The sequence below is a fragment of the Anomaloglossus baeobatrachus genome, chromosome 1 (genome assembly GCF_048569485.1).
Source record: "Anomaloglossus baeobatrachus isolate aAnoBae1 chromosome 1, aAnoBae1.hap1, whole genome shotgun sequence".
NCBI classification, from domain to species: domain Eukaryota; kingdom Metazoa; phylum Chordata; class Amphibia; order Anura; family Aromobatidae; genus Anomaloglossus; species Anomaloglossus baeobatrachus.
This window is the reverse complement of record NC_134353.1, coordinates 146,156,612-146,165,783: the sequence shown is the minus strand read 5'-3', so window position 1 is coordinate 146,165,783 and position 9,172 is coordinate 146,156,612. Positions and strand designations below refer to the sequence as shown.

At 42.1% G+C, this 9,172-nt stretch overlaps 1 long non-coding RNA gene across 1 annotated transcript; it reads right to left on the bottom strand.

Moving 5' to 3' along the window:
• Nucleotides 1-5,682: 5,682 nt before the first annotated feature.
• LOC142290515 (uncharacterized) lies at nucleotides 5,683-7,260 on the bottom strand. Its single transcript, XR_012750332.1, has 3 exons — nucleotides 7,217-7,260; nucleotides 6,361-6,511; nucleotides 5,683-6,217 (listed from the first exon to the last, which is right to left on the bottom strand). It is a non-coding gene; the product is annotated as an uncharacterized LOC142290515 (long non-coding RNA).
• Between the last annotated feature and the right edge of the window lie 1,912 nt (nucleotides 7,261-9,172).

Genomic DNA, 9,172 nt, shown 5'->3' with positions numbered 1-9,172 from the left:
CCCCCGACCCCCAACCCCCTCCCGAAAATCCAAGATGGCCGCGCGCGCCGGCCGCATTTCCACTGTTCCTATGGTTTCTGTCGTATGTGCCATAACACATACGACAGAAACCTGCTCCCTAGGCCCTGCCGGGTCCCCCCCTACCCCCCCTGGTGTCCCCCGGTGTCATACATACCTGTCGGAGCGCTGATCCCCCGCGGCCCCCTCCTCCTCCTTCACAGCAGACTCCGGTCACATGTGCAGAGCGCGGCTGTCAGCTTCCTGTGTTCAGGACGCTGGCTGCTCGCACTCTGCAGCTGTGACCCGGGGAGAGTGGGTGCAGATTCTTTGCACCCACTCTCCTCAAATGGAGGGTCTGCCCTCCTAGAAAATGGGGGACACGTTCCCTGAACGTGCCCCCCATATTCTAGAAGGTCCAGAGTCGACGTGGGACGTCCAAATGGATTATTGTGGATTTTTTTTTTTCTTTTCAATAAATTGGTCAATCAGGGAATGTTTTGGGGAGTGTTTTTTCAAATAAAATTTTTTTTGTTGTTAATTTTTTTTTTTTATTACTGTCAATTAGTTATGTCGGGTATCTGATAGACGCCGTGACATAACTAATTGCTGGGCTTGATGCCAGGTGACATTACACACCTGGTATCAACCCCATTCATTACCCCGTTAGCCAACGCACCAGGGCGCGGGATGAGCTGGGGCGAAGCGCCAGAATTGGCGCATCTAATGGATGCGCCACTTCTGGGGCGGCTGCGGCCTGCTATTTTTAGGCTGGGAAGAGTCCAATAACCGTGGCTCTTCCCATCCTGAGAATACCAGACCCCAGCTGTCAGCTTCACCTTGGCTGGTGATCTAATATGGGGGGACCCCACGTTTGTTTGTTTTTTTTTAATTATTTATTTATAAATAATTAAAAAAAATAAACAGCTTGGGGAGCCCTCCAAATTGATCACCAGCCAAGGTGAAGCTGTCAGCTGTGGTTTGCAGGCTACAGCTGTCTGCTTTACCCTAGCTGGCTAGCAAAAATAGGGGGGACCCCACGTCATTTATTTTAATTCTTTTTTTTTTTTTTGGGCTAAATACAAGGCTAGGCATCCTTTAGTGTCACATGAAAGGCACTAAAGGGCGCCAGCTTAGAATATGCAGGGGGTGGGACGTTATATATGTTTGACATCTATCCATTCATCCATTGTAGCATTTTACGCTGTGTGCCCACAATCAGGGTTTGCAACGTTTTGGGCGCAGAGTGTTTTCCCTGCGTCCATAACGCTGCGTTGTGCAGTAGAAGCACAGTGGCAGGATTTTTAGAAATCCCGTGCCCACTGTGTTTCTTTTCTCCGCAGCATAAATCGACCTGTGGCGCAGCTTCCCGAGCCTCAGCATGTTAATTTATGCTGCGGAGATGAGTGTTCTTTGCAGGTAGCATAGAGCTAAAGTCCACAGCAGCCTGAACCCAAATCGTGGGCATTGGCAGCTGCGTTCTCCCGTGGACAACACTCACATTTCTGCAGGAGGCTGACACTGGGTACTAGACGCCGTGTCGCTGGATCATGGCCACATAGCCTAAAGGCTACTTTACACGCTGCGATATCGGTCCCTATATCGCTAGCATGGGTACCCGCCCCCATCTGTTGTGCGACACGGGCAAATCGCTGCCCGTGCCGCACAACATCACGCAGATGCGTCACACATACTTACCTGCCCGGCGACGTCGCTGTGACCGGCGAACCGCCTCCTTTCTAAGGGGGCGGTCCGTGTGGCGTCACAGTGACGTCACTGAGCGGCCGCCCAATAGAAGCGGAGGGGCGGAGATGAGTGGCCGGAACATCCCTCCCACCTCCTTCCTTCCTCATAGCGGCCGGGAGGCAGGTAAGGAGAGGTTCCTCGTTCCTGCGGCGTCACACATAGCGATGTGTGCTGCCGCAGGAGCGACGAACTACATCGTTACTGCTGCAGTAACGATAATCGAGAATGGACCCCCATGTCACCGATGAGCGATTTTGCACGTTTTTGCAACGATGCAAAATCGCTCATCGGTGTCACACGCAGCAACATCGCTAATGCGGCCGGATGTGCGTCACAAATTCCATGACCCCAACGACTCCGCATTAGCGATGTCGCAGCGTGTAAAGCCCCCTTAACAGTGAGAAATTTGTTGCTACAGCAACAGTTTTGTGAAGTACCTGTGGATTCAAAATGTTTACTATACTCCTGAATAAAATCCTTGAGGGGTCCAGTTTCCAAAATGAGGTCACTTGTGGGGGGTTTCTGATGTATAGGTGCCCAAGGGGCCCTGCTAATGTGACATGGTGCGCGCAATTTACTTCAACTTTTCCAAAATTCAAATGGTGCTCCTTCCATTCCAAGCCCTCCCATTTATCCAAACAAAGGTTTTTGGCCACATGTGGGGTATCCCTGCGCTCACAAGAAATTAGATAACAACCTGTGGGGTACACGTTTTGTTGTTTCCTCTTGAAAAAGTGAAAAATGTGTCGCTAAATCAACATTTTTGTGAAAAAAATGAAAATTTCAATATGGCAACCTAAGCTTATCAAATTCTGTGAAGTATTCGTGGATTCAAAATGCTCAATATACACCTAGATTAAAGCCTTGAGGGGTCTTATTTCCAGAATGGGGTCACTTGTGGTGGACCTCCACTGCTTAGGCACCTCAGGGGTTCTCCTAATGCAACATGGCGTCCGCTATTGATTCCAGCCAATTTTGCAGTCAAATTGCACTCCTTCTCTTCTGAGCCCTGTAGTGTGTCCAAACAGTTGATTTCCACCACATACAAGATATCAACAAACTCAGGAGAAATTGCGCAATAAATTTCATGGTGATTTTTTTCCTGTTACCCTTGTGAAAAAAAAAGCTACCTGGTTGAAGTAACAATTTTGTGGTAAAATTTTATTTTTTTATTTTCATGGCTCAACGTTATAAACTTCTGTAAAGCACCTGGGGGTTCAGGGTACTCACCAAACATCAAGATAAATTCCTTGAGGGGCCTAGTTTCCAATATGGGGTCACTTGTGGTGTTTTTTTGCTGTTTACGTACCTTAGGGGTCCTCCAAATGCGACATGGTGCCCGCAATCTTTTTCAGCCAAATTTCCTTTCCAAAATTCAAATATTGCTCCTTCCGTTCCAAGCCCTCCCATTTCTCCAAACAAAGGTTTCAGACCACAAGTGAGGTATCACCACGCTCATAAAAAAGTGGGTAACAAACATTGGGGTCAAATTTTTGGAATTACCTCTTGAAAAAGTGAAAAAATTGATGCTAAAGCAACATTTTTGAGAAAAAAATGAAAATTTTCAATGTGACAACGTAACGTTATCACAATCTGTGAAGTACCTGTGGATCCAAAATGCTCACTATACCCCTAGATAGAAGCCTTAAGTGGTCTAGATCCAAAATGGTGTCACTTGTAAGGGGTTTCTGCTGTTTAGGTACCTTAGCGGACATGTAAATGCAACATGGTGCCCGCAATCTATTTCAGCCAAATTTGCTTTCCAAAATTCAAATATTGCTCCTTCTGTTCCGAGCCCTCCCATTTGTCCAAACAAAGGTTTCTGACCACATGTGGGGTATTGGCGCGTTCATAAGAAAGTGGGTAACAAGTTTTGGGGTTCATTTTGTTGTGTTATTTCTTCTAAAAGTGAATAAATTTGGGGTAGAGCAACATTTTAGGTAAAATTTTATTTTTTGCTTTTTTTCATTCCACTTTGCTTTAGTTCCTGTGAAGCACCTGAAGGGTTAATAAACTTCTTGGATGTGGTTTTGAGTACTTTGAGGGGTGCTGTTTTGAGAATGGTGTCACTTTTAGGTATTTTCTGACACTTAGGCCTCTCAAAGTCACTTCAAATGTGATGTGGTCCCTAAAAAAATGGTTTTGTGAATTTTGTTGAAAAAATGGGAAATTGCTGATGAACTTTGACCTTTTCTAACTTCCTAACCCCAAAACATTTTGTTTCAGAAATTGCGCTAATGTAAAGTAGACATGTGGGAAATGTTATTTATTAACTGTTTTGTGTGACATAACTCTCTGGGTTAAGGGCATAAAAATTAAAAGTTTGAAAATTGCAAAATTTTCAAAATTTTCATCAAATTTCCGATTTTTTCACAAATAAAAGCAAAAAATATCGTTCTAAATTTATAACTATCATGAAGTACAATATGTCACGAAAAAACAATGTCAGAATCACCGGGATCCGTTGAAGCGTTCCAGAGTTATGACCTCATAAAGTGACACTGGTCAGAATTGCAAAAAATGGCCTGGTCATTAAGTACAAAACTGGCTTCGTCCTTAAGGGGTTAAAGTGAAAATCCGTTAATCAACAACTTACATTTCTGTTAACAACATGGATTTCTGAATGTTGTATGTATGTGTTTGTAAATTTCAGTGTTAGTATCATGATTTTTGTTTGTTTTTTTTTGTTTAAAATTACAAAATTAATAATGTTAATCGTCTATGGAAAAAATGCAATATTATATATACATTAAAAAAAGAAACAGAATAATTTTTTTTAAAACATATTTTTTTATTAATAATATGCCTATTATTCCAAAAAGTAATGATGTTCTTTTTTAGTTTCCAAATAAAAAAAAAATATTGCTCATCTTCAGGAAACTTTAACAAAATTAACATTTTTTTTTTTTCTAAAAAAATTGTTCATATACTTTACATAAAATAGTACACTTGCAAAAGTTTTTGCATTGCTTACAATGTTGTTAAATTTTCGACCAGACATAATTATGTTGGTCTCATGTTGGACATTTACATAGACATAATAATTGTAAACTTTGTTTTTAGAATATAAGAACTCATCTACCCATCAAATTTGTTTGGTACAAATGTGTTCATAAAAAATTAAACAGATCCATGGCAAAAAACATATATGTCATCCGGCACAAAATATAATCACACATGCCTTTTTTTGTAGTTTCAAGACTCTGAGTTTAAACATTTTTGTCAAACCCAATGTTTTTTTTTTTTTGCCCATTCATCATATTTGTTGGTTGAATGTAAAGATTAACAAAAATGTGTATCATAAGTCTACAAGATCTTCTAGGGAAGTAACCTGAGTGTTGCTGAGTATGTTGTTTTGGGTGGCCTCAGAAATAGTATTTTCAGGAATGGAAGCAGTTGTTTGCTGAACAACATTCCTATTACTAACTACAGTAGTGTGTGAAACAGTCTGTTGCATGCTTGTTTGGCCCAACACATTGCCTGTTGTTGAGTACACCTGTGGGTCTACATGGGTAAGTGGGTATTGTGTGTGTGTATGTTGTTGACCTTGAGGATAGTTGACTGATGTTTGTAAGTGTGGTGTAGGTAACATAGTTGAGATTGGATAATGAGGCATCATGAATGATTGTGGGTATGTTGAACCAGGAAACAAGTTAGGTAAAGCACCAATATTTGTGGGTTGAGTAAAGTAACTAGTACTTGGAGTTGGTTGTAAATTCATATAGTTTATGGGTTGCTGTGAGGTTGCACTTTGTACAGTGCTTAAGGCGCCAGTATTGGTTGAAACATACTCTTGTCTAATTGGTGTTGGGAATACCGTACTTGAAGCAATAGAAGGTTGACCAGATTGTTGTAATACTGGATTAGTGACAATTACTGTTGCCATTGTTGTTTGTGTTGAAATGGTATTTTGATTGTTGTGTTTGGGACTGTATGTTGTTGCATAATGGTACACCAATTTTCTATGGCCTCATAAACTCTCACTGGTTCCTGTTCTGCCTGACTAGCTGAAAGTAGGGTCAGCATAGCAGCACGTACACGTTCCTGCCTATCGGATGCAATTTTGGTTAAGCTAGTAGATAAAGACCGACAAAAACGCTCGGCATCTGTTTCTGGAATTAAAGTGTTCATTATGTGAATAATGCGTGTGTCAATTATTTCCGGTAAGGATCTCATTTCCTCAGGTCTGCGGATTCTTCTTGCACGGAGAGGTTGTGGTGCAAAACGTGGAAGTACATTTGTTTGTGTTGATTGTGTTGCTGGTGTGGTTGTTTGTTGTGTTGATGAGCCTTGGGTGTTGGTTTGTGCACTCTCTGTCCCACCCTCATGTGATTCAGTTGCTGCTGCTGCATCATGTTGAATCTCTTGATTTTCACTGTCTTCTCTGCCAGGTTCTTGTTCTGATGCTGAGGTGGCTGTAGCAGAGGGACCAGCTGTTGGTTGTTCATCAGAATCGTCTAGATTATCCTCCGTTCTATATTTTTTATTTTCAAATTAGATAAAATATTACAATCATTAAATTAATATTTTAAAAATTACCTTCAGAAAATAAAGAAATTTAAATGAAAATTTTTAAAAAAAAAACCAAAAAAAAAACAAATATAACAAAAAACTTACTGTGTTACTTCTAAGATGGGTGCTAGGAAGCTTATTTGTTCATAGTAAACATATCTGCGTTTGCGGCCTTGGCTGGATGAGGATGGTATAGGGTTGTACTCCCTTCGGTACTGATCACGTGCTGAACGCCAACGCCTTTTTACCAAGTCAACTGTTGATTTTTAAAAATTATGTCACTTGCAACATTCAGCATAATTTTGCACACATTAATGATAATAATGTTTTCTAAATGTAATATACAATTTTAAAAAATAAAGGGGGATTAATACATTAGAGGAAAATACATTATTGAAGATATTCTTCACTAAAAAGCATTTTTATACATTCACACATAACAAAATAATATTTCTCTGGAATTATCTTGGAAGTAATTGTGATATAGATTTTAAAAAGGTAGGTTTTTTTAGAAAAAAGATAAATTTGTAAAAAATATTTAGAAATATTATTTTAAAAATTTAGGTCATGATATTGAAATGTTATGAAAAAAAAATAAAAAAAAATCAACATCCAGAATTAACCAAACATGATTAGAAATTGGGATACAAAAATTAGACTAATAAAACATGGAATTGAAATTCACATGACAGTTTTATCTGTTAATTAATTAACTTCATGAAGAATTCAAAATAATATTAAAAATTAAAGTTTACTTTGAATTTTTGTATTTTTGAAAAGTTATGTAACATTTATAAAAATTTAACATTAACTAAATAAATAGATTATTACATATAACAATTCTTCAAAGTTAATTTTAATAAAAAAGAACATTACAATAACAAAACATTCACAGTTTGAAATTATAAAAAAAAAAAATATATATAAAAAAAAAACCTCGCAAAAACAATTAAACACTTACCATATTTAGCACGCTTTGAAGGCGAACATCTATCCCATGCATTATTGCGGTACACTTCCTCAGCAACTTGAAGCCAATGGCGGTCAACTGTCAGTCTGTCATGGTAACCATCAACACGTGTATCCCATAATGGTGGGTGAGTCTCAACAGCTGATATCAGTTTCTCCGTGTCCACCCGTGGAGCCATTATTATATTTGGAAGCAGAAATTGTGGTCAAAAAAGTTCTTTCACTACACAGAACTACAACTGCTTGCTTGCTCACTCCTTCTGCAAATGCAAAGTAAGTTTTGAGGAAAAAAAATATGTTAGCTACGCCACCTGAAAGTATTTGAAATTGTAACAACCTTGATTTTTAAAACACGGACACGGACCACACGGATAGCATACGGAGGCCATCCGTATCACGTACGTGCAAACACGGACCCATAGGATTTAATGGATCTGTGAGGACGTTATGCCGGGGGAAAACGGACATGTCAGCGCCTTTTCGGCACGGTCAAACGTAGGCACGGAACGGACACACGCTCCGTGCCAAAACACTGACGTGAGGCTATTTATATTAAAAGGACTGTGTCAACATAAGCACGTGTCTCCGGTACGTGTAAAAAATGACAAACACGTACCGGAGGCACGGATATGTGTTGCAGGCCTTAGGCTTTGTGTGCACGTTGCATATTTGCATGCAGTTACGCTGCGATCTGCACCGCAGCGTAACTGCATGCGTCCTGCATCCCCAGCACAATCTATGAAGATTATGTATGAGACGTGCGCATGTGGCGTATTAGAGCGCAGCGATTCGGCTGCTGCCCGAAGCACTGTGTTCTAAGAAGTGACATGTCACTTCTTTCGTGCGCTCTGCATGCAGGTCCCACTCTGTATTTGGAAGGGGCTGCACTCAGAGTGCATGAAATCGGCTTTTCATTACGAACTCTTTCTGCAGCGATTTGAAGTGCACGTGTGCTGTTCAAATTGCTGCAGAAATTTCTGCAGGGACAGAATGCAACGTGCGCACATAGCCTTAGGGCTCACTTACATTAGAGTGTAAATTGGATGAAAGCAATGAGAAAATCAACTCCATATTGCAGGTCTGATCTGCGAGATTTTATTCAGTTCTAAACAGACTGAGGAAAATAATGGCAGCAAAGCCAGAGCCGAGTGTCATCAGCAGAGTCGGAGCCGAGTGTCATAAGCAGAGCCGGAGCCGAGTGTCATCGGCAGAGCCGGAGCAGAGTGTCATCGGCAGAGCCAGAGCCGAGTGTCATCAGCAGAGCCAGAGCCGAGTGTCATCAGCAGAGTCGGAGCCGAGTGTCATCAGCAGAGCCAGAGTCGAGTGTCCTCAGCAGAGCCAGAGCCGAGTATCATCAGCAGAGCCAGAGCCGAGTGTCATCGGAAGAGCCGGAGCCGAGTGTCATCGGAAGAGCCGGAGCCGAGTGTCATCGACAGAGCCGGAGCCGAGTGTCATCGGCAGAGCCAGAGCCGAGTGTCATTGGCAGAGCCAGAGCCGAGTGTCATCAGCAGAGCCAGTGCCGAGTGTCATCGGCAGAGTCGAGTGTCATCGGCAGAGTCGGAGCCGAGTGTCATTAGCAGAGCCAGAGTCGAGTGTCATCAGCAGAGCCAGAGTCGAGTGTCATCAGCAGAGCCAAAGCTGAGTGTCGTCGGCAGAGCGAGAGCCTAGTGTCATCGGCAGAGCCGAGTGTCATCGACAGAGCCGGAGCCGAGTGTCATCGACAGAGCCGGAGCCGAGTGTCATCGGCAGAGCCGGAGCCGAGTGTCATCAGCAGAGCCAGAGCCGAGTGTCATCAGCAGAGTCGGAGCCGAGTGTCATCAGCAGAGCCAGAGTCGAGTGTCCTCAGCAGAGCCAGAGCCGAGTATCATCAGCAGAGCCAGAGCCGAGTGTCATCGGAAGAGCCGGAGCCGAGTGTCATCGGAAGAGCCGGAGCCGAGTGTCATCGGCA